Consider the following 26,246-nt stretch of genomic DNA (forward strand, 5'->3'; position numbering starts at 1 on the left):
AACAATTTCTCCCCTTTTTGTGCTAAATAGTATTTTTCTTTCCGTCCAATAAACCACTTTGTGTCTAACATTATTTTCAATACTTTCCGGCAACGGTTCCTACCTTCTCCTTCTGGCTTCCGATTAATTCCGTTCCCCAGCTTGTATTGTTATGTCGCTTGTCTTTTGTTCGCCCATTTGCTCACTTGTTTTTTTTTGTTGCTTTTCGCTTCCCCAACGAACAGCACTGTTGCTGTGCTTTTCGCTGTGGTTCGTTGAAACTTTTAAATTTGTATGACGTTCACGCACGACCATGTCTGAGAACCGAAACCGGGTCGCCATCTTGCCCGTCCCGTAATGATGTTTTATGACTGTTGGCTATCAAATTTATGCTTTTGTTCACACCCATCCATCCCGACGGCTGGACGGGTGGACGGGTGTTGACATGCATCCTGCCCGCCCTTTTCACTCCTCGATGACCCATCATCACCCTTGGACGGGGTGGGTCGGCTTGGCTACCATCGCCCTGATGATGATGGTCGAGCAAAAGTTTTCGGTGAGGGGTTTTGCCAAATTTTTTTATCAAGCTCTACAGCAGCATTCTGACGAACGTATCTAATGTGAGCTTCTGGTGTACGGTGGAACAGAATGGCGACCTATTGCACTGGCGCCCGCCTGTATTACGGTTCCGGCTTTGTTATGGTGTTTTCGAGTTTTGGGGTGTGTCTCGCACCGGCACGAACCGGCCAGACCCGGGACGGGTCAACAAAGAAGACGACAAACAACAAAAATCATGATATTAGAAAGACGTTTCGCAGACACGCCAGTGGCAGTGATAAATATCGTGGCTACAGGCGGCCACCGTGCTTGATAAAACGGTTCTTGTTATTAAATTTTAAAAGCACCCAAAGGAATTGGTGTTCAAATGAAAGTGTGCTGCATTCGAAGCTGCATGGCGTATGATTAACGTCTCGCGGAATAAATTAACTGATGGTCGCAAGGGTGATTGAATGAATTTAAAAAAATTATCATCAGCAAAGAAAGGAAAATAAATGTTCACAAAGGGCCTCTTTCGTTAAAACCCCGATTAAAAACAAAGAATAGGCTAGGCGACACTAAAACTTACCTTTTTCATACGGTTAATGAAACCTGAAACGAAAAACAACAGAAAGCTTTTAGTGTTTTCATCCAAAACGTGGTTAATATTTCATTGCCTGCACTATATCCCACCGAAAGCAATAAAGCACTCCGGTGGGAAATCATGATATTAAACAGTAAGATCATTCATTTGAAAGAAAAAAGAGCTAACAAAGGAATCGAAAGGCACCGTTGATAAACTGACACCCGGGGCAGTAGAAGCGTCGTAATTAAACCGCGTTGACAAACATCATAAAACGGGCACCAGAGTTCTATCCTCGGCACCGGGAGATAGTAACGCTATGATAACGCTCCCCGAGGCGTTATAAATTGGGCATACATAGTGTGTCAAATCGGGGGGAAAAAATAGAACCCCCTCAGCACAAAACCCCATTAGACGCCCAGTCTCATGTGCATCGACACCGGAATGGACCCTTTTCAATCCAGTTTTGGGTGAAATGTAGCTGGCAGGCAAAAAGGGAGAGGCCGAGCGAATAAAGCATCCGTTTGCGGTTGGGCGACGAGTCAAAAGTAACATAAATCTTTTGGAACTGAAAATCCTCTCGCCTTCTCTCATGCTTCTCCCCGTTGAGGAAACAAATACGTCATTGTGGGACAGAGCGCTCTCGCACTTCTAATCCTTTCTCTGCACACCACACGACACGAGCCTCCTGAAGAGCTTTTCACCCTGTTTTTTTGTTTTGTTTGTTTGTTATCAGCTGTTTAACGGAGCTCTACTGCTTCGTTTTAAATCTTGAAAGCTGCTCGGGATCAAGTGCGATAAGCAAACGGGACAGTGTGTGAAGCTTCCCAGTGGAAAAGAGTCGGGAAAGTGGCTGAATGGATGGCACTTCAGATGACAGTGAGTGGTAGTAGTTTGTTTATTCCTTTGTGCTTTTCACCGCCGTTTTCTCTCCCCGTGTTATCACGTGGGGCTGAGCTGGGAAAAGCAAACTTGTTGTTTTACTTGCCACACTCTTTTCATGACATTTCTTTGCAGACTCACTGTGCTGATTAACTCACGGTGGGATTTGCCTGAGACAGAAGTTACCTGTGCTACTGGTGTGTTTGTGTGTTCAACTGGGCTACAGATATTTTCCATCTTTATCAATCATATCAGCAGAGGGGGTATTTTCCACCGAGGCTCGCTTGTGTGAAAATGGAAGAGGATGGGAGATCTTACATCGTTCGTCTTTTTGTGGCTTTTCCATCCCCTGGTGGCGAGCTGCGGAATGGAAGTAAACATCCTTTTCTTTTCTCCTGGGAACGGAACGGAAAACGGGATTTCGAGAGCTATTTTCACCCCGAATACGAACGGAGCGATGAGATGTGAGGATTTCAGGTCAACCGTTGAGTGCTCTTGATAATGCGTTTTAATAAAAAGGACAGACCGCAGTAAGTATCACACCCCTGTTTTCTTGTTAGAAAACAAGTTCACTTGTTTAGCTAGTTTTAACAATTCACGTCAAGCAGGAAGAACTGGTTCTTTGCAACTAATTGTGTTTCCAACTTTGGAAAAAACATCCTCAGATAAGCAACAAAACCGATTAAAATGTCTACACCATAATCCAGCTTAAGCTCGCAATCTACGTGAAACGAATCGTGCCCGAGCCGCATCTCGCTTTCACTGCAGTAAGCCTGCAAGTACGCGTGACAAACCGTAGCTCCATTCCGTCAGACGCGTTCTGCGTCTGCGGCTTCGTGCACGTAGAAAATGATATTCTACGAATGCTCACACTGATAATCTTTTCCATCTTCGGTAGCCTCCGTCCGTTGGGTTTGGGCAGCCAACAGTTTGTACAAACTGCAGCGTCTCCAACCTTTGAAGACTATAAACACCGTCTGCAAGAGCGATGCTTTTGACCGATTACTGTCAACCGTCGGCTTAGCGACTAATGCGGCCGGCGATGCAAGCAAACGTTTTTCACTTTCATCAATCACACGCAAGCACACACACACATGGGAGCATGAACATGCATATGAGAGTGGTGAAAGCAAGTCGCAGCAGGAAAGATTATGCGGAGTAGCTACGGTAGAATTATGAATAATGAAATGTGTCTTAAGGTGTGACAGCCGAGAAGGATGAATTCTGTGTAACGGTGTGTTTTGAGCTGAAAATTCAACAGTTTTAATTATCTGTCTTACGTGAAACGAGTACAAGAGGGTGTTTTGAAAGGTGCGAGTAACAATGTCATTTGTTTTAATAATGTTGTAGTGAAAGAAGGGAAGAAATCCGTCGAAGTAAATATAAACAAGATTATAAAATAAACTTTCAGCGAGCTAGATGTTTAAAATATTTCAACCATAATAAACAAAATGAAAGACAACAAAATCATTGAAATATTCTAGTGGTCGAGGCGACAACGGCGCCTTCACACGACAGGACCGGGATTTAAATCCCATCCGAACCGATCCCCCGTAGTGAGAACTAATTAACTACGTGGTATGATTAAGTCTAGTAAGCCAGAAATGGCTGACATGACTTAAGAGGTTGTTAAACCAAGAAGAGGGTGAGTGTGTGTGAAAGAGAGAGAGAGAGAGAGAGAGAGAGAGAGAGAGAGAGAAAGAGAGACAAAATAAAAAAAAATAATTTAAAAAATCGATCACGATACAGGGTTTTTCAGTTGATAAGGCAACAGCATCCACTTTTATGGCAGGCTTCTTAGATGAAATGACAAACAAAGCTTGTTGATATGGAAACGGCTTCAGATGACGGGGAAATCAAATACCTTTTATTGTGATGTCCTCAGATGGTATATGTCATAGTAGCCGATGATTTTTGACACGACCTCCCAGCGTATCCGTAAGTGCGTACAATATCAACGACTACTATGACAATATCATCTGAGTACATTACAACAAAAGGTATTCGATTTACCTATAAATTTTGTATAAAAAACATAAACTTTAACTAGTTTTCAATCCAAAACCAAAAATCAAAAGACAATTAAGGTTTAAATAAGGGTTTTCCTCTTCTGATACATTAAAGCACCAGCCAGGAAACATCAATTAAAATTTCTACAATAAAAAGAAAACAAAGGTCAACTTTAATTACCCTCCAGCACTGCAGTCCAACAACGGACAAGTGGCTGATTAAAACTTTTCCGACAATAGCAACAAACGCCATCATCAATCTACCGGCCACACAGCAATCAGCCCGTTAACGAAGCAGCATTACGCTTATTATCTGCAATCACAACTTATCTCAACAAAATCTCTTGTCACAATTTGCTTCCGAAACCCACCCTCGGACCCAACCACCGACCGTTCGACTCCGTTATCGATGGGCACAGTTGTAATTTTGTCGCCAACTTGTGACGGCTTAACCACGCATCAACGGAGCGACCGATTTAATGGCGTCCCGTTCCGGGATTGGTGCGAAAAATAAAAAAATAAAATCATTTAATCTTCGATGCGGTAAAACTTTTCTGTTCCCTTTTCCCTGTTCTTTATGTGCCTTCCCTTATCGTGCCCAATGCAAAACTTTGGACGTGTGAACTTTTCGGTGAAAGTTTTGTATTTGACATCCGTATGCATTCATCGTCTCTCAAAGCGTCGGACTTCCTTCGAGTTTCCTTTCCTTTGGCAAAACATTGAGGTTCGAAACTTTACATGTTCGAACAAATAAGGCATGGGTCCACCAATCTATCCTTATCATTCGACGTTCTCATTCGAAGCATCCCTACGAGGTACGCTAAATTTGTAGCAGCTTAGTTACAACAACCCACACAAAAGGTTCAAAGTTTTGCTGTGCTTTCGGTTGAGATTGGTTAGAGGCTGGGCAGCATTAGTCGGCGTACATGTGCTGGTGCGGCCCATGTGCTTGAGTTGCATTTAAGTTTGGCAAAGTTCGGTGGTTCGATCCAGCCAGCGATGGATCAATAAGGGCCGAGAACTGAGACTTAATTTGTCGTACCAGTAGATTAAACTGAAGCTGCTCGGAATCTTTCGCCCGAAAAAGGAAGTGTTTGATGCTTGGGGTTTTCGATCTTGGGCAGCGTGTGTGGGGCGTAAAGTTTTCGTCCAGACTAAGATTACATGGTACGGTGTAAAGAACGGAATGGAACGACCAAAACGGATCGTTGCTCGAAAGGAAGTCCACTAATGAAATTCTTCTTGATACTGTGCTCGAACTTTTTTGCTTTTTAGGGGTGTTTTGAAAGCCGAGATCTTCTTTGGAACGTGTTTTTGGAGCTGTTTTTCAAGTCTGCTTCAGTCAATGCAAGCTTCAAGTGAAAGCTTCCTCTGCTCAAAAATCAATATGAGGCATGGATAGACATGGAGCAATGTTTCGTTAGAGAGCTTTAGCTTTTCTGCTTTTAACATGTTTTGTCTTGCAATTTTTTTAGCAACTTCTCTAATGATTTATATTTTCCTTACTTTCCCTTTCATAAATATTAACCTTCAAACTAATTTATTTTGAATTTTAATTCCACAACTTCTACACACTTCCATACAGCAAACAGCTACTCTTTGGTCTTTGTTGAACAGCAATTGAATATTGATTTTTCATCTGCCATCTGGGCAATATTCATGACCAGCGTTGTTTAATGTTTATCGAACATTGTTATACAACGGCGTCATGTATTTTAATGCTTTTCGCACAGCACCCATACGCTCTGCATCGAATCAAATAAATACTGGTACGATGCGCTACGTTTCTTCCACCATTTTGTTTCATATTTAATCTTGCCGCTGTGACTTTTCCGTGGCGTGGCGAACAAAAACAATAAAAAAAACAGGGAAGCAAAGGAAAAAAGCAAACTTTCCAACTCCAGGACGTTAGCCAGCAGTGCGCACATCAGCACCGGCCAGCACTGATTCAGTTACGCTTCATTTCCATTCGATGTGACTTAATTAATATTCATGAATCGTTACAAGTTTATTATTCCACCGATTCGCCTGCCACGTGCAAGCTGGATGAGTTCACCCCGAACGCTATCGACAAGGAAGTGGTCGGCCTGTTCCGAGTGGAATCTTTTTTTTTTCACGCTTCCACCCAGTTCAAGTAGAAGGTAAGGTATGAAGAAGGAAAAAAAACAGAAAAACGCACACAAAATGGCGATCGAGATAAGAAACATCCGTATGAGCGAGTTGGATTTTCTGCCCCACACACCGTACCGAGGGATACAGGATTCCGGAAGCATCCGTCCGGTATGCTCGTTGATTTGGAATCGAGATGGTTTTATTGAAACAAATTGTTTATGAGTTGAATTTTGATTGCTCGTCTCGCCTGACGAGCCGTGCGAGCAAAATGGCCCCCGAGCAGGCAACTGTCGGCATCCTGTTTGCAGGGTAAGCCTGCTATCGATGGGTGTGAAAAATGGATCCCAACTTTTCCTTTTTCCCAGATCGATTTTTCCGTTTTGGTTTTGCTGGAGCTTTGATAAGCGAAGCTTCAGATTTGGGTCGACCGGAAGCAATCCAACAAATAATTAGCTTGCCATAACTCATCGGTAAGGAAGACAAATTATGTCCATCAATCACACTGTACAAACGCGGCGAAATTTCGATTGGAGGTTTGTTTAAGGCAAGTGGAGCCATGAAAAATGCAATCAATTATCAAGTAATAAACTTGCACCGGTTGAATGGGTGCTATTGAATTTTTCGTTTTGTGATTTTTTTAGATTAAATTATTTGGCGGAAAGTCGATTCGAAAACGAAAGCTCATAAATGGCTCGTGTAGGTTTCACATAGGTGATTTACAAAAAAACGGATAGTAGTAAGTAGGTAGGTTAAACTCCTAGTCTAAAATAAAGCTTGATACAAAATTGAGAGCTATGAAAAAGATTAGCTGAATGAAAGGAATGGAAAATATAAAAATATGAACAAAATAAAATAAAATAAATAAATGCAAAAATATATAGAAGCAATTCAATAAGTGGCTAAGAAGAATCACAGAATGTAAGTAGAAGATGAAAAGAATAAATATCAAGAAAATGAGTTGAGTAGAAGAAAAGTGTAAGTATAAGTAAGTAAGAAATATGACAAAGTAGTATCGTATCCTTAAAAAACTCAACAATAAAATAATTAAAATGATGTCAGAAACGAACTTAATCGGTCTCGGAACAACTAATACTGAAAAACATCGAACAGTTTTTCATCACCATCCCACCAAGAATAATTGCATTTTGAGAAAATTCGATCGAAGCCAATCAACTTCCTTCCTTCCTTCCTTCCGCTATTTTTCGCCACTTGATTGGTTTAAAATCACATCGGGCTGGATGAATTAGCTGATTCGTCCATTTCAAATCCCCACATCGGTCCACAAGACATCGGTTCGGTTCGTTTTATTCTTCGACCACCATATGGTGGGATTTAATCGAAAAAAAGAGAAAACTCCTTCATCCTTCTTCTCCTGTGGGACTCGGACGACGACGACGACGTGGGCATTGCATGGGCCCGGACATTGGGGTTGAATATTTTATGTCATTTATCGATTCGCCGACCACCACCACTAGTGGCCGTTATATTTATCGACCTATTTCCAGCCAGCTATTTCCAGCTATTTTTTCGAAACGCACCGACCCACAAACCGAAGCCGAACCCAAACCTGCTGGTTGCTGTGCCTCCTTCGGAGTTCGGTGTTCCGTGGCCAAAATGGCTCGATCGGCCTGTTTTACGGTTCTGTTCCTTTAAACGGAGCGTCATGTGTTCACGGGTGGAAATGAATTGAAAATGACGGTGTTTGGAGCTGGAAGCGAGTGGTAAAAACAAAACGGGACATCACGACACGGCTCAATCACAAGGCTGTCTATTTTTATGGCCCTCCTAGTACTACTGTGTGTATGTCTTCGAGAAGGTAGAAAAACAGGAAAAAATCGAACGTTCTTTTGGTGATGATATTTTAGCCACAAAGTTTTACTTTTACGACGTCCAAAGGTAATGGGGAAACGCACCCTTAAAGCTTCCGCTAGAACAAGAATCATTTTTATTCTATTTTTTGTGTCTTTAAACCGCTTAAAAAAAAGAAAACCGCTCTATACAACAGAATTTTCTAGCATGGCTTGAGCTATGAAGCTCATCGGCACTAAATAAGAGACACCACTTGATGTACAACCGCTTTCTGAGTGTGTGTGTGTGTGTGCACGAACTTTCTCTTCACATTTAATATTCGTTTAGGAGTGTGTATGTGTGTATCTGTCACACGTGAGCATACCGGGGTTCGGAACGGGAACCGAACTCGTCATAAATAGCGCAGTAATTTATTCATGCTTCAAAAGGTGAGCAGCAAACGGAAGAGTATGTCATCCTGATCCCCCTTGTCGTATCGGTCGTCCCGTGTTTCGGACGCTCGATCGCTGAAGTGTCGCTTGATGTTTTGGGACCGGTTTGGATGGCCGACACGGTCAACCGTTAGTCGACGGTAAACTTTTGCCGAATACATTTTCCACATAAAAGCGAACGATCCGTAATGATCGATGTGAGGGGGTTGGGATGCCGGCTGTTGCTGTTCGAATGGATGATTCTCGCATTTGAAGTGTTTTACGAATGCGGACCAATATGGAACGGTCACTTTGTTCATAATTCAAACGCTCAACGGGGAAGGTTTTTGCTTTTGAAAGGAATGGCTTTCGTCGAGTGTGTTATGAATATGGTATATTGTTCTATTCGTTACGCTCTGCGCTAGCTGCTGTGAGGGGCGGACGGATAGGTGCAAAGGGGCCGTTAGCTGCAGCAAGAAACATGCAGCCGAGCATTAAAAATTCACTTTAAAGCACTATAAAATAATGACGATTTATGCTCGTCTTTTTCATGGTACAAGCGAAAAAGGGTCAGTTTGATGTAAATTCGATTGTAACGGTTCGTAACGCTTTCCTTTGATCTGTATGGCTTTTGAACTACCTAAGAGCTCGAAGGATAAGCTCGTTTGTTTGTAGATCCAAAGTTTAGTAATATTCCTTGAAAGTTGAATTTTTCACAACATTAGTTTGAAAATATATATTGAAAATCGGAGAAATGAAAAATACAAAAAGCAATTTTGGAGCATTTTCTTCGAAGTGAAATACTTTTGAACTTGTTTGTTGGATTGTATATAAAGCTTTATACAGTACGGACCTCTACTTTTGTCAACTCTTTTTGAGGGTCTTCATGTAACGCTATCCTTATTTATTATTTATGTATTTATTATTACGGACTGATGCCGTATTGTCACCACCGCGTGTGGTGACTGTGAATTAAATTCACGAAAACAAACAATGAAAGAAAATTGACTAGGCATTTCCTCCTAGTCATTTGCCATATCCCGGGCATGCTCGGTTTAACGCTATCCTGTTTGAAGATTTTTTTTAAGTTTCTATTGGTCGATTACAAATGCGAACCCCAACTTTATTTCATACAAGTATTATTTCGCAATATGGCTAGGCCTCCATGAATATCCCTGGTAATCGAATTTCGTAATATTCGAAAACCCGAGCGCCCAAAGCTTTCCGACGACTCCTGCCTTAGTATGCGTTTCTAAAACGATAAGTGCAGTCTGATCGCTTGTCACCTGCGTGGACACGTGGGAGAGAGCTGTCGCCGTGGATTCACCCTGCGATCCTTTGAGTGAAATTTCGGTAGCATCGTGCGTACGATCGACGGATCGATCGTTCTCTTATCACTGCGACCTTCAGCTCAAACGGATGTCGGTAAATATACCTGCTAGCAAATGCTTAGTGTTCTGCATCTGAAATGTAATACTGTTTGCTGGTGATTCCGCTTCGTGATACCAATCGGATGAAAGACAACTGCGTGAAGAAACGATCACAATGTAAATATTTTTCTTGAAGAGGCTGATCAAATTAAACCAGATTCACGTCAAGTCAAGAAAGCACAGTTGTTATTCTATTGAATTCTGTATTGGCTTTGTACTTTGTGGCTTCTGTACTGGAATTTGAAATAGATCATACAGTACTTCAACAGAAGTAATTACCATCCTAAAGTTCCATTCCAGCCCATTAAAGTCGTTAAGTCAGTCGCATTTAAGTCAAACTATAACTACAAATCCTCCGACATTCCAGTTACATCACTCCGAACGACCATTTCCACGCAATTCACCCCCGTTGTATTCGCTAACGCTCATGAACTCGGGAGAAATTGGCCATTCGGACAAAGCTCCCACCGGCTGCGAGACGTCTAGATGAAAGCAAAAGTTTGCTTTCTGGTGTTTGTGCTCATAAATCATTCATTTGTTTGGTGGTGGTTCGAATGGGCTGGGAAGGTGGGAAAGTCCACCTTCGTACCACCCAGCAAGAGAGATTGATGAAAGTGGTGCCCGGTTGCGAGCGAAGGAGGAGGTACATTAACAGCCTTGGTTGGTCGTTGGTTCTCCTGGGAGTTGCATGCAACATTCGGGACAGAAGTAATTACTTTCCAAAACAAAACCGAAAAAAATGGTGGCAGAAACAGGCCCCATATAAATACGCTTAAAGCATGTGCTAGAATGTGTTATAGAGAGATGTGTGTTGACGTACGGTACATTGAGGTAATAGGATTTTCTTGAACAATCCAGCAGGGCGCAAGATGTCATTGATCCGATCAATCGTTTTTTTGTGGTAGTGATGGTCTACGCAATAGGCGACGGACATCATAATCCAATATGACACACAAAACCGGACCAGCCGGCCAAGTAAGTACGCAAAGTGACAGAAATATTAACGAACGGCTTGCCGTACTAGAACTAGCTGCCCTTTGCTGGCCTTTCGAACTCGACCTCAAAACCCTTTTCTTCTTTCTTGCGACACAAAAAAAAGGTGACACCAAGCGAGTGTATTAATAGCCAGCTTACATGTGGTTTAGCGTACGTCAATGTGCCCTCGTCCGTCCAGGTCCGTAAAGTCTCGGTGGCCGTGTGTGACACGCTCACCACCGCAGCAATTCGCCATCGCAATGTCGTCACACACGCGCTTCCTTCTTCTTCAGCACTGTACCTCGTTTCATGCAGCAAATCGCTTTCTCCGACGGCGTGCATGAGTCATGCACGCTGGTACGGAAGCCTCACGAGTGACCTTCGGGCCACGGTTCACGGGCTGAAGTTCAGTGAAAAACTATTGACTGGTGTGCACTCCGCGGCGAAAAAGTGGGAACGAAACCGGATCCGTTTCGCCAAAGGAAGCACATGGGGAAGAATTTGAAGAATTTACACACACATATGCGCGCTCGTTGAGCTCTGGCGGAACCTTTTATCCTCCATCCATTGAGATCAGGTTCACTGGGGAGAGGAGGAAAGAAGCAGAGACAGAGAGGCCTCGAAGGGGTTTCGGAAGAGATAGCACCTGGTGAAGGAACAACATTTTCCACAACACCACCAAACCTCCAAACCTGTTTGCTTCATGTGTATGTATGGATGTGTGCGCGATTGTATGTAACCGTATCACATTTCCCCCGTGGTACTGTGGTAGTAGTTTCACCGATCGATTGAAATTCACCTGCCTGTCTGCCCGAGCGATAGGGAGGGAAAAAAGCTTTCACTTCTTTTCTTCCTTCGCCTTTGAGTTCTTTTCAGCGTCCTCTCATGTTTCAGACCCAACATTCCTGGCCCACCCGGCCTGGCGGAGGAAGGGCCGTCCTTTGATGACATATTTGCGTGCGATATCGAGCGAGAAGTTTGACATTATGCCCCGCTGGGTTTCTGTTTCGTTTCGTATGCTACCCAACTGTGTTCCGTGCTGTTTGCGGGTGTGTGATGGTGTTTTATTCTGCTTTCTGTTTTTTTTTCGCTTAAGAAAAAGGAAGAATGCGAAGGATGAAGGATTGTGTTGCTAGTGCTGGACGTTTTGCTGTAGTTTTGTAGCACACGGACCGGGTCACAAATCAATCAAAATCCATGATGGAGCAGTGTGCCGTGTAAATCAAACTTGAATTATTTCATTCACAAGACGGTGAACACTGAACGATGGAGGATAAAGTAGCGAACTTTAGGAAGCTTTTACTTTAGGAGAAGAATTAATTTTCTTTAGTTTAGTTTTCAGGAAAATTAGTAGGAAATTTTAAAATTGTTTAATGACAGATTTTAAATTCTTTACGTAAGTTACCAAGCGTCTCCATCGTGATCTAGTTTTTTTATTTATTTTATTTTACAATCAATTTTATAATTTGTGTTGTTATGTTCTATGACTAAAAATGCTATCCCTAGAGCTTTTTGTGAGAATGCGAATGCTGATGGTTGATATTTCATATTTCTAACAGGAAATTAGGAAAAATATTGAAACCGCTCCGCTTTCTGCAAACTTCTTTTCACATACTTCGACGGCCTGGACGTATTGCTCACAAGCCTCTTTCATTGCCATTACATATCTTAAATGTAATCTCAGGTAAATGTTTATTATAATCAATGCACTACACTAGTTCTGTTGAAGATTGTAGAAAACCTTGAGAGCTCTTGAATATCCTCATCGTCTTGAAGCTTAAAATTTAGCATGATACCTAAACACCCACTAAACTACTTCCAACTATTTCTGTGCGCACAAACACACACACACACACATACGGAGGAAGTACTTTCTTTCTTTTGCGTTCCTTTTCCACGATTGTCAAAATTCCATTCCATCACTCACTGTCATTCCACAGCAGTCGCACCAGGCGAGCTGGCAAGCTGTGTGGCACTAAAAACAGTCGTGCGAATTCTTTTTTTTCTGTATGTCCAGCGAAACGATATCGAAAGCAGTACAAAAAAAGGAACTCAGAACGTTTCGGCCATGTAAGGAGGGATGAAAATTCCGAACCTTGCCTCTCTGGCTTCCGGCAGGGAGAACGTAAGTAACACATTTGCAAGGAGTGTGGGTCGGTAGAGAACCTCCGTGGACCGCTGAGAACAACGCCATCTTTTCTGCCCGTGGCAAAATGGTCGATTTGCTGCCAGCCAATGGCCCTAGAGCCAGTCCATTGTGGCTGTATGTGTTCATGTGTACCAGCCGTGGTGGTACAGCAAATGATGAAGTGGCTGTCACGATCATCGTCGTCGTAGCAGGAAGCGGGACTGTGGCCATCGCAACGCTGCAGTTGAGCTTGCGTTTTCACGTTTTCGGAAAAGCCGACGTTAGGAAAGCGAACGGAAAATAGGGAGGCAAAAAGAATCAACTTCCTATTGGATTTTCCACCAAGCGACGTGAGCCTGCCATTCGAAAGTTGGACCTCCGAGCATTGACAAAACAGAAGGCAAATCGGAGTCAAACGGTTGACTGAATGGAAAATGAAAAACTAGTGCGCCCAGTCAGTGGCAGTTGCGAAAAGCTCGTACGCTGCGGAAAGCGCACTCCGGACGCTCCTGGAGTGTATTGACATTTACCATGGTACGTGTGCACGGGACAAGTTACGGTGCGTTCATGCCAAATGTGCCTGACATGCTCGATCCTTTTGAGTGTGTGTGTGTGTGTGTGTGTGTGTGTGCGAGTGGATGGTTAAATGGTCATGGAGAGTCGCAATGTGGACGAGAACAAAAACGGCCAAAAGGAACAAAATTGAATATTGACTTACAGCAAGGAAAAAGGATAGGAATTGGATTGAAATTTCATTTTTTCTTCATGTCGGTGTGCTTGTTATAGAGTTGTGAATGTATAAACAAAATGTTTGAAAGACGCCATGCATACATGTTTTATGTCCACCCGAAGCACAAAAGAAATCTTGGCTTTACTTAGCACCTCGCCCGTTAAGCTTCGCTAGAGATTTAATCGATTTCTTGCCCACCTCATCAAAGCTCCCTTGTATGGTTGGCTGAATAATTCAATGGATTGCTTCCATAAAACTTAATTGCCACCCGCTTCGGGTGCTTCATCCTGATGGTAACGACCAAAGTAGACCTAGCTAAGCGAAGAACACCTTCCACCTGATCATCATCATCACACACTGAATCTGAAGGACAAACTTAAAGTGTGTTCTCTAGCCACACACCGTACGAGCGCAAAGGCCCGAAGCATCTCGGCATGAAGTTTCAGCGTTTAAATTTACCTCAAAATTGCACCATCGTGTACAGGCTGTGTGTGAATGGAATGGGAGATGGGGCTTCTGGATCTGGAACTGACGCAGCGTTTCGAAAAAGGGAATTATCGATGTTTCGTTCATGAATAATCTAGCAAAGACTTTACCCTACATCCTGACCAGCTAACGATGGCCAGCAAGTATTAAGAACGCTCAATAATAGAATACACTATCGTGTTCCTAGGGTTGCCGGGGGCTTTTTCTGCAATTCGGATACATTTCTCATTTTCTTCTATCGATTGGAATCTTAAATTGTGGAGTCAAAATCGATTTTAAAAACCACAAAAAATCGACAAAAAATCTCTTCCTCATCAAACAATTAAACCACATCAATCTTTCGAGTCAAAATGGTATCTACTCAACTTTGAAGTACCGAACTAGTATCGCTTCTCGTACAAATTATCCAATTATTGAACTAAACAATCGAGCCAAAACATGATAAATTGACACCGACCCATACCCTATTCATCATGCCCCGGGGCGGTTTGCCTGTTCCAATGAAGCCACAACATTTGTCACTTTCGGTCTTGTCATGCGTGAAGATGATATTGGTGGAGACGCAGTGGTTGGAGAGTCTGTTTCAGTTCCAAAAACGGAAAGCTTCCGAACCGTTTCGAAGAAAGCTGTTACTCGTCTCGACCCACTCGTAGGCGCAGTCATGGTTGACTTATTGCTTCCTTACCATCAATCATGTGTCGAGATGCTGGCAGACACATCAGTTTGGAGGTGTGGCTAGCAAATGATGCGAAGGGGCAGGAAGCAGACATTGTTTGATCATTTTCGTGAAGGATTAGCATTGGTTCGGTTCGGACCATACTTTGTCGGCCGGTGATGCAAATTTGGGACGTGTGGGATGACAGCAACAGGTAGAAATGTCAGGAAGGTTGTGAAGCTTTAACGACTTTTGTGGTTTTGGTGATCGCCTAACAGGGTGGATGGTATGGTTAGAGAAAAAGCATTTTGATTGCGGTTTAAATTTATATGATGAAGCTGGAGAAGTCATTACAGCAACTAAGTTTCATATAAAAAAATCCTTTGCAAATCAAGACCTTATTAAATGGCTTTTGACGGATTTCCTAATGACTACACTATTCTTCAAAGTAAACCGAATCTTGAAACTTAATAAATATTGAGGAATAGGACTTCCAATGTTTTAAGTTTTGACGTTAAATAACAGACAACTGAACAATCAGCACTACCTAAAACCTGGCACGATAGTTGTAGGCATCCCTCCAGTCATGCCTGGTCAGTATTTAGTTGAAAGCACTTCACACGGCAGGACCGGACATTAAATACTTTCTGCACGGCCTCCCAGTACGAAGGTTTAACTATCCAGCTCCGGGTAAAATCAAATCATAGTCGAACAGCTGATTTATCCACATGGTTCCAATTTCATTCGAATTAAGATCGGTCAATCATTGCAAAGGTATACAAGATCGATCAAACAGTCTAGATGGAGATTAATTCAATCAACAATTCTAATGTACAAGCGCCCTCTGCATGTCAAACTTTTACCTCTCAATAATAGTTTTTGATCGGATTCAACACTATTCGAGACTGTACCGTGTGTTAATTGAAAGGATATACAGCTGTGACGAAATTACTTACAGTAAATAAAGTCCAAACAAGCGGATACACCGTCCACCATTTTCACTTATCCCGCTCTACCATCTGGTCTGGTAAACGCACGCAGTAAATTAGGTAATACCACAAAACTGCAGTGTTCTATTGTGCGAAACTACACAAAAACCACCGTTCTCCTTAAAAACGGTTTATGCAAATGATGTTCAAGCAAGCAGATCGGTAAACCCCCGGTTAGACAATGTGATAATAATTCACAAAAGTTTTGCAATTACAGCCGCGACAGCATTATTAAGCATGGCTTGCGAAACCTGAATCGAATAAATCCTACCAGTGCCACTATCCCTGCAGCTTTTGTCACCGTTGCCCACCGTTGCTTACCGAAACAACGCGCCTGCAACTACCGTGCATATCTGCAAAGAAAGATGGACGGAAAGAGAGAGAAAAAGAAAACCATCGTTAACGGAGTCGTGTTGTAAGGGTGGACCAGCTAAAATAAATCAGAAACACAAGAAACACAACGCAACGAAACAAAGTGAAGCGCACTCACGGCGGTGGTTAGTGTGAGATGTGTTGGTACGGATGAAAGAGAAAGCGAGGCAAGATAGGAAGATAGAAAAAGAGAGAAAGAGAGAGAGAGAGTGAGAGAGAGAGTGTAGAAAACGGGAGCTTCCTTTGGTAAGCGAAAAACGTTATCCCTCGGTGCACGACGTAACCCAATGTAAACACTGCCGGTAATTACTCTCGAAAAGTTGCTCTTAAGGAACGGGATGGATGCTTCATATCTGTGGGTGTGTGTGCACGTCGTCCTGTTGCTCAGGGAGGCCGGGTCCAACCACACGAGTAGGCTCGTAATTATGACTTCCAGCACAGACTGCACGAACCAACAAACACGAGCCAACGTCCAAATTGGAAGCGATTGTCCGAGGATGCGTCCTCGGAAGGCAGTGCTACAAGCAACCGAGCGACCGACCGACCGACAAACAGACACCAACCAAACCTCTTACGGGATGAAAATGTGCCTCATAATTATTTGCCCAGGCGTTGTGCGCCAGCTGAGCCAGGGCCTCGCCTACCGGTACGTACACCGGTGGTAATGGAATGTGGGATTTCGACGTGTTTTCTAACAATTCATCATTAAAAACCGAGCGATCCTGTATCCTTCTCCCGTGAGCGCCGGAGGTGGTAAGTGTGAATACTTGAAGAAGTTGTGCCTGATGGTCGGGAAAGTCATTTTTCCGTTCGACGTGATCCCCAAGGTAAGAGCGGGAGATCCGAAAATTCTGCCCGAAAGGACCGACCTTCTACCGTACACTTCCCCATACGCCCCGCTCCACGCCCAGAATCACGCCAAGCGTAACGGTAGCACGGGAGAGATAATAATGTTTGCACATTTAACTTTCATCTACCGACCACCGGCCATGAACCGTGGTGCGATCCCGGTGTCCTGCATCGGTGTCACATATTTTTGGGAGGAATGGAGTCGCATCCCACATTTATACGTAGCCCTGGCGATTCGTTAGGAAGCCGCACTACGCCTAGAACAATGGCGAACGGCTTCTGGAAGGCGGCCATTTTTGGGACAAGCTTTTTGACGACTTTTTTGGGAAGTTTTGTTGCAGGGGGAATGAGAAGCAGCGGAAGCACATCACTTGAGGACGTGCGGATTTTGATGCCCACTTTTCCTATGGAGACATGGTAAGCAAGACCTCTTGCTCGTCTAGCTCGTAATGTGTGCAATGTATACTAGCTTCTCAGTCTCACGTCTTCGGTAACGCAATTGGAAGACCCCCGCTCATAGTACCATAGTCTTGGTGCGCTTCATTCACCCTACAGAGGGGGGCCAAATCATCTTTTTGCCCTTCATCCAAGTTATGATCACTAGTCACCCCCGCCAGCCCTCATCGCTCGGGTGGACCGTTACTTTCTAGAACAAACAACAGTTCGCTTCTCATACCAACCAAATGATTGTTTGCTTTCGACGAAGGTTTTTAGTCGTCCGGGGCGAGACGATGGCATATCGGAACGAGATACCCGAGCAGCCAGCCGGAAGGTAAAGGTGCTAGGATGGTTAAAATATGAGTGAGGAAGCTTTTGTATATATTTCATTATATCGCTTCTTGTGAACGGATACGGGAGAGGGTAGGGTGTGTGAGAAGGAAAAGGATACATATTGTCTGTGGGATCTACCGTGTGTTGCATAGTGTGGCGCAGACACATTCAGATGAAGTTAGCCGAAAATAAAATCAGAAAATCTTTTTTGGGGTTTTTAAGAAATTTTGTGTTGTACTCATTGTGTCATAAAATTAAATTTTGGCTTAAAAAAGTGCTAATTATTAGTTTCCTAGCAAATTGGAAAAAAATGAGCCAATAAAAAAAATCCGATCAATAATAAAGCTATATAGTTGTATAGTTGAATGTATCTATCGAGTCCGTCAATAAATCGGAAACATCGATGGAGGCGCCCAGTACTTGATTCAAATCAGAAATGTTTTGTGTATTGTCTACTCGTTATAAGAAGTTTTGAAGCCACGTTTGCTTACTGCTGTAACATAACATGAAGAGATATTAAGATAATTATAGTTTACTTTTATGGTGAAATGAAGAAAATGCCTATTCCCTTTTACTAGCTCTAAATATTGAGAAAACCCGATCCTGAAAGCAGATTGGAGCAAAGGAACGATTGTAAAAGATGTAATACAAACATTCTTTAACTTTAAATAAAATTATGAAAATAAAAGGAAAACAGTGTTGCATTGCTTGGATAAATCTTCAACAAGAAGCATAAAAAGGTATGTTGACCACTGTTGCTACCACGCCTTCCCATAGTGATAAGGCGGATAAACAACAGCAGAACAGTTGATCCTGGTCCTGTGTTCATCATTCGCTTCGACTACGGGTGAGGACGGTACAAAATCTAATACCCGGTGCAAGAAAGGACTTTTATGTAGCACCACTCATTCGAGCACTTTCACCGTTCTGTTCCGTTCCCTTCCCTCTTTGTTTTGTCTTGTTATTTCCTCCCCCGGGCACGCCACATTTGGGTGTAAGCTAGCGTTTGTGTTTGGTATAAAAAATAATAATAATGAAATAAAATCTTTGCTGGAGCAGTACTTTGATGGATCAACCCCCAGTGTGCTGAATTATTCCTGTTTTTTGCTCTTTTTTATTTTTGCTTGCACCATCCTTACATTCAATCTAATGTCCATCCTTCTCTAGAAGCTCATCAGATCTTCGTTCTTCGCCCAAAAAAGATGTGCTGAGATGTGTCCTTGCGATTTTCTTTATTTTTTCGAAACGTTTGTTCTTAATTGTGGTTCCGCGTACCAGAATCAGCTTGGCTCTTTTCAGAAACCAGCTAACGAGCATCATGTTTGTACCTTGCTCTGCTTGAAAACTTCAATGACACTGGAAATTTTCTTTCGCAACCAGCGGCACAGGACAACACTTGAGACGAGAGAAAACTTTTCGGACACCGGAGAAGGTGTCGGGGAATGAAGAAAAAGTTTATGAATTAAGCTTAAGGTTGTAGTGATTCATCGACTTGGGTGAATGAAGATTGCTTAACCGAAAAAACTAAAAAAAAGATCATCTTTTAATCAACGTTTAGGTATGTGTAATGGTAAGTGCACAAGTTTTGGTTCAAGAAAATTTGTAGAAATGTTTAAGACGATCTAAATGAGAAATGCTTAGAAATAAACTCTTTAAATTAACACTTATTTTAGCAATCTTAGAATATCTCTTTTCGCTACAATATCTTAAGAAAAATGCTCCTTTCTGTCTTAATTCTTTCCCACGCCAGCATTACAAAGATGATGGATCGTCTCTGCAGCAGATCAGGCACGATGCATCGTACCGTGTGATGGGGTTGTAAAATTTTAACAACCCTCAGCGGACCGCAACCGGCCAAAACCCGGGGCCCGGGTGCCTTCTATAAGCCCATTGTAACACATTAAAATGGAAGAAATAAAGTACATCATCGTCTCGAAGTGGGCGTGCAAGGCGCAACGCAACGAAATTCATAACCATAATTCTAAGCAGCAGCAGCAGCAGCAGCAGCGAAACGTGGAAACCGACACATTGCCACCCTTAAATCCCTTCTCCCAGCGGGTTGGGAGTTATTTCTAGGATGCGGGCTCCGAAAAAGAAGGGCTCATACCGAGATGATGGATTCCGAAGCTCGCAAAAGCTCGTTACACTGTAGCTTTATAAGTTTTCTTAGTACCAGTTTGGGATTTGCCAGCCAAAAAACTTTTTCCCTGCAATTGTGTGTGCTCTTCTTGAGTAGACTTTTGGAGCATTATTCCGAAGAAAGAACAGCAGAAAAATTATAATTGTAATTTATTAAACAATTACATGCATGTTTAACATTGTGATGAAGTATATCAGATTCAGCGTGCGCATGGTATAAGCTAATAAAGGTTTGTACATGTCACCAATTCATTCGTGTCGCCTTTCTCGTCGTCGTTCAAAATTTGCCTGTTTGAGCTTTTTTTCGGGTCGAGGTCAGGGCAATCACGCAAAGTGCACCAGGCTAATGTTGCCAACTAGTTGTTTTTTATGTAGGCAGTGAGGCCATTTGAAGAAATTGCATGTGAAACGAAAGTAATAGTTCCTAGCCATTACGCTAGCCATAAATCGTGCGCCGGTGAGTATGTCAATGTCAAAGCTAATAATGGGTTTAAAATGACTAATTTGGCAACACTTTTTCATGACCTTTAAATGAGAGTAATTTTTTGAAAAATCAAAATTATAATAAAAGAAGTGAAGTATTTCGTTTAAGTAGGTTTTTCAGCAATAAAAAGGCTAACAATCTCGCTCTGGGGTCAACCGCATTGAACACACACAAATAAACGGATTCAAAATGTGGCACTATTTGAAGGCGCCATCGTTTTGTGTGGTATTGATTTTAGGGACCGTACTAAGAGCGACCGAACCGAACCGAACCTCTAGACGCTCGACAGCTGCAGAAGTTGGCTCCATCGAGTCGGATTGTCTTGCTGGTTCGGCTTGTGGCAGGCGAACCTTCTGCACGTACACCTCGCCGAGTCGAGTCGAGTAAAACGTTCCCTCTTTTCCCTTTTTCCCATTTTCTCAACCTCAGCTATGTCGTTAGGTACAAATCCTTCCACCAGGGTAAGAGAACAGCAGAACTAAACGAAGGAAAAAATACGCTCACCGTGGTGCATGTGTTTCAACGGCGCGTAATCCAGCCTAACCCTAACCTCAACCAGGATTCAATGTCCCCGTGTAGCCTGCATTCGTGCGGCCGAAAGGGTTTTACCTTGTCGGTGGGTTAAGGAATTATTATTACTCGGTGACTTTCCCACACACCGCACGAACTCTGACTGTGTCACGGTTGGTGAGCACCCAGAAGGATGGCGGGTTCTGTATTCCCTTACCACCAGCATCATGCCATGTTATTCTAATTCGGGGTCAGGCACGGTATAGCCTAGCTTAGCAGAACACTTGCAGCACAAGGAGGGTTTTTTGCTGTAGCACGGTGCAGCTACAATTTACGATTAGCTCGTGTTATCGTACCATAACAGAGTCAGAAAAGGAAGAAAGAATGTGCCACGAAACACATCCTCAGTTTTTTGCAATGAAAAACGAAAGCCTCGCTCTAGCCTCGATCTTTCGATTTCACCTTAGAGGGGGTTTGTACCGTGTCCTGTAGGAAGTCTATGGTAGACTGCCACCACATAAGTTGAGTTCTCGGAACGGTTGGGTAAAGCAAATGCGAGGTTGATCGAAATAATTCAATTTTTTCTACCTTAAGGAAGGGTGTACAGGAGTATGTGTGTGTGTGTGTACTTGCATGCGTTTAATCGTACGTTCCATGGTAAGATCCTATGATTATTCCAAGAATTGCATGACGGTCCGGAACAAGGACGACATTCATCGGAAAGAGTAAAAACAGCGGGACTTGAATGGACACTGTTATAGGTTTTGAAGATTTAGTTTGTTTTGATTTTAAATTTGAATAACTTCATTGGTAAAAGGTTGAATATATGAAAAATTATATGATTTTTCAATTATTTTATTTATCCATCTTCAAGGTAACACGATTTTCCCAGAAAATCTGAAATTTAGATATTTTTCACTTTGAATTGAAAAATATTTGTTATCAGCCGTTGTATCATTTTTTAAATATTTTTTATTTGATTTTCATAACAGTTTAAATAAGTATGGCGTTGTTGAAGCGGTTTTAACCCTTAAAATAGCACAAAGAGACATACAATTTTGGTTAGAATTGAGAACAACAAGAGAAGAAGAGACCTCTTTTAACTAAGAGATTTTACAGTGATATAATCGGGTCCAATCGTCCAAGACTCTACCAAGAGACCTTGTAGTCGGACACAGTTTTAAAATTTAACACCCAATATTCAACAGATTCCTGTAATGAGTGAGGAGAATGTCTTATACTACCAAAGACACTCGTCGTAAAACGGACTTTAACCGCCAATAGACCCCGTCTACCAACGAGCCTTTCTGACTAAGCCTCATCTACCAATGACAAGCTAGGCACAAGCTTCCAAGAAAGGCGTCGTTGCCAAAAAAACTCTTCATTGTCCTAGGACCGCCATCTTCCAACAGCCAAAAGAGTCAGACCCTTATGACTCATCGCCCAAAGGATCTCATTAACCAAGAGACATTAACGTCGAAGGGGTCTCATCATCCAAAGCGCTTTGTCGTGTCAGGAGTCTAGTTCTGGCTCTGTTGTAACTAAAACTATCTCTTTCTTCCTTCTCTAACGACCTCTTAAGATCAAGCCTGCCATTGTTGGATAACTAGACTCAATAATATCACGTAGTTGAATAGTCAGTTCTCACTTTGGGGGAACGGTTCGGATTGAATTTGAACCCCAACCCTGCCGTATGACACCCAGAGCCGTAATCGTAGTAACCAACAGACCTCCCTATGACGCTAACTAAACGTAGCTTAAATTGTGAAAATGATACTCAACATAAATCAAAACTTTTTTTTTTTTATTCATAAAGAACGGCCTGGCCGTATTGCTATAAATCAAAACTTTATTCACGTTGATAAAGACTAAATGATTTTCAAAACTAATCACCAGCTATTTGACCCACGCAGGTGACCACTGTGCTAGAAAACCTCTATAAGATGGAACTACATTCTCAAAACGGTGCACTCGATGATAGTGTTAAGACCAAGTGTGGACACCGTCTCGCACCCATTCTCTACCCACCTTGCCATAAATGCAAATTAACAAACGCACCACCCACCTGCCTGCCTGGCTTTTCAGCCCGAAGCGGTACTGCAGTGCTCGTAATCCAATCACAGAAATGCACCTCAACATTGTGAACGTGTAATTAATAATAAATATCGAATGGGGCATTCCGTTTCTCGGCCACGTAATAACATACGAGCGCCGGAATGCTACACGTACAACACACGTACATGTACATTAAGTGCGGTACAGAGCATAAGAATTCAACACGCGCTGCTTGGAGCCGTACTCTCCTGGCTCCAGTTGTGGGGCACTTTGACGGGCAAACTCAACTCGAATGCAGAATGACCTTTCGCAGTGGGTTAAAAATACTGTTCTATAAACCTTGAATTTGTGCATGGCATATAATTGCAAAAGAAGGAAAAAAAACACCTCCGTTTGACGATGGCCTTGCGGATAAACAATGTTCGAAATGAGCACACACACACTTGTGTGCTGGCTACTGTCAACCGGTAGCTAACACACACTCACCCGAGCGAAAAATGCAATCATTTTGCCTGTTCCTTGCAGTAGTTCGTGAGGAGGAAATTTATTTCCAACACGATATGATATGCATTTAATTTAATTGGACTAAACATTGTCCAGTTTTCTTGTCCAGCGCTGGATATACCGTTTTTTTGTGTGTGTGGTTCTTCAGGGAAAAAAGGGGGAACAAAAAAAAAAACAGTCACTTTTATGGTAATTGCCCTGATGCTTTTCTTTGTTGCTCGCCTTCCTTCTCTTTTTTGCTGCTCTCTTTGTTTTATCAAGGAAAGTAACACTCTCTCTCTCTTATCTTGCAGCGTACAGCAAGCCTCACTTTTGACATTTATGAGTGCAGCAAATGGAGACAATGTGGGGCAATTTATGTTATCCTCTCTTTTCATTGTGGCTTTGATGCGCTTGAGGTGGAATTAGGTGCATTTTGTGGATTGCTTTTTCATTTGAAAGTGTTCAAAGTGATTAAAAGAATTTAGAAGCTCTTAATTTCTATGTAAAACAGTCTTCTTTACTTACACAAAACTAAGCTGAGCCATTTTAGTTTGAGAAAAGTTCCTATTTTTGAGCTTAAACCCAAAGAAGAGTTCCCAAGAACATAAAGATAGACATCAAAGTCCATTTCTTCTCGCTTCAACATTTTCCACCGACCGAACCACAACCGTTGCGAAATTAACTTTAACCAGAATGCCTTAACCCGGTGCTCCCATGCCCTACGCCTGGGAATGAACAAGCTGACCACTATCCTATTTCGCTTGCTGGTCCTGCCGTACATACAAACGGTCGTACACCCAACATCATGAGAGATAATGAACAGCGTAATGTAGACGTTATACGATTCGAGGCGTTTCGCTTTGTTCGTCCACGGTGCCATGGTCATTTTCCGTTTTTGCCTCTCCATTACTGTGTTCTAACCACCAATACAGAACATTCTTACCAGACTCATTTAATCGCATCATTTTTTCTCATCGTCTTGCTCGGAGCCGGAAAGCCATTTCCACGGTCAATGGTCAGATAGAAAGAGAGAGAGAGAGCGACCGAAGTCGCACCGAGCTGCGCTACGAGAAAACTTTTCCACGGAAGTAGCCCTCCTTTTGCCAACCGACACCACGGTACCCTTCGCACCAAAGCTCCAACGTGATTCATGTTCACCCTATCGACCCTCGGCTTTTGTCCATCCGTCCATTTTGTGTCTGTTTTTTGCTCGCTTTTGAGGACAGGATTTTCCCCCCCAGAATGTCCTCATTAAGCGCTGCTCTCGGTGACAAATTTTCGGCTGATGGTGTGGTCATATTTTTCTGGATGACACTTGCCACTTGCTACACACCGGTTACACATGCTCCCGTGTGATTTATCCCGGTGAAGCACGTCACCGGGGCCACGCTGACAGGAGCTGATACGTAACGCTTCCGGTTGTCCATCCCAGCTCGGAATGTCTTTTCCGCTTCGGAAGCAACGGGAAGGACAGCGCTACTGTTGTCGGCTGGTGTCCTTTAACGGGCGTGTGTGAGTCTGTGCGTGTGTTTTTGTGATCCTTTGGGAGTTACACCTCGGGACTCGGACCGAACGGGACACACCTTTTACCCGACCCAAGAAGGGACAGGATATGTTTTATTCATGAAGAATGATTGAAAACATAACACCCTTGGTTTGCTCTGTGCTGAAGCGTCGGGGTCGGGACCAGGCAAGGCCAGGGAAAAACAAAGGTGAGTTTCACAAGAACAACAAGAACAAAAAAACGGACAGAAATGTTCACGCTCGTCAAACCAACCCGGCCCATGCAGCGTCGTGTGATGGGGCAATTTTCCTTAACGACGGTAAGTGTTTTGAATTATGTTTGTTTCTTTATTATGATGGCTTCTTTTCGGACCGAATCGAATGGATGGAAGGAATGGGTAACAGAAGCTTCGAGGGAATCTTTTTTGGCCATCAACAAGTTCGATATATGACGGCGCGAACAATAAAAGCATCTTTGTGCAACCAAAATGATCAGAAATGATAGAGGATAATGTTAGATTTAATAAAAAAGAAACAAATCGGAAAATTGGTTTTGGGTAGCTAAGTCCTAATATAAACATTATGTTTCTTCCTATACGCATATGCGCTGCGGAGAATTCAATTTAATCATCGAGTCAGAATAAGAACATCGTTGTCGTTAATACTCGTTAAAAATGGGCGATAAGCAGGACTTCAGAACAAGGAGATGGATAATTTATGCCTCGATTCTGAAGTCTCAAATGATATGAATTTTCTACCAAGCATGCTTCCCTACTTGTAACGAAGTAGAATATGAGTAGGTGATATGACTAAAATCTTTTTAATCTTAAGGTCCTGCCTGCCTTTCGTGGTTTATCGGACTTAATGATTTCACAAAGGTTGAAAGGCAATCCTTACTACGAGGGGACCGTCCGAAATGGAATTGACCCACGGTTCTCCCATGTAAAAACTGGCGGAGCAGTCACCTCCGTCGCTGAACCGCCAAAAACTGAGCAAAATATTAAAGGTCATTCAAGGTCCTTCAAAACTTCATTTAAAAAGAGATTAATTGTCTCTATTGAATTTAAAAATTTGAGGAAATAAAATATTATAATATTTTGATTCTATATCAGCAAAGCGGAGAAAATTTTAAAATTCTCACCCGTAAAAATTAAACCCAAACTAATGCACCTCGTTAGCGACTCTTATCAACCGGATCGGTAACTATCGACTTCAGCTTTAGTTCTGCATACCCTTTTTGCATGCACATGAGTAGTTTTGCAACTATTTATTTTAATGAGTGCAGAAAATGTTATTCCCTTCTCCAACTACTCCCAAAAGAAAAGAAAAAAGAAAAAGGACATTATCCATCGCGTATGACGAG

At 42.6% G+C, this 26,246-nt stretch overlaps 1 protein-coding gene across 40 annotated transcripts in view; it reads right to left on the reverse strand.

Moving 5' to 3' along the window:
- The window catches only part of LOC118512827 (glutamate-gated chloride channel), a 108,743-nt gene that overhangs the window by 65,429 nt on the left and 17,068 nt on the right, over positions 1-26,246 (reverse strand). For 39 of the 40 annotated variants that reach the window (XM_036057823.1, XM_036057820.1, XM_036057816.1 and 36 more), the window contains exons 3-4: positions 16,036-16,067; positions 1,106-1,128 (exon numbers count right to left, since the gene is read on the reverse strand). The gene's annotated coding sequence lies outside the window, so the exon portion shown is untranslated. The remainder of the gene's footprint in view (positions 1-1,105; positions 1,129-16,035; positions 16,068-26,246) is intronic. The other variant, XM_036057826.1, reaches the window with a different exon arrangement.

The sequence above is a fragment of the Anopheles stephensi genome, chromosome 3, assembly GCF_013141755.1.
Source record: "Anopheles stephensi strain Indian chromosome 3, UCI_ANSTEP_V1.0, whole genome shotgun sequence".
NCBI classification, from domain to species: domain Eukaryota; kingdom Metazoa; phylum Arthropoda; class Insecta; order Diptera; family Culicidae; genus Anopheles; species Anopheles stephensi.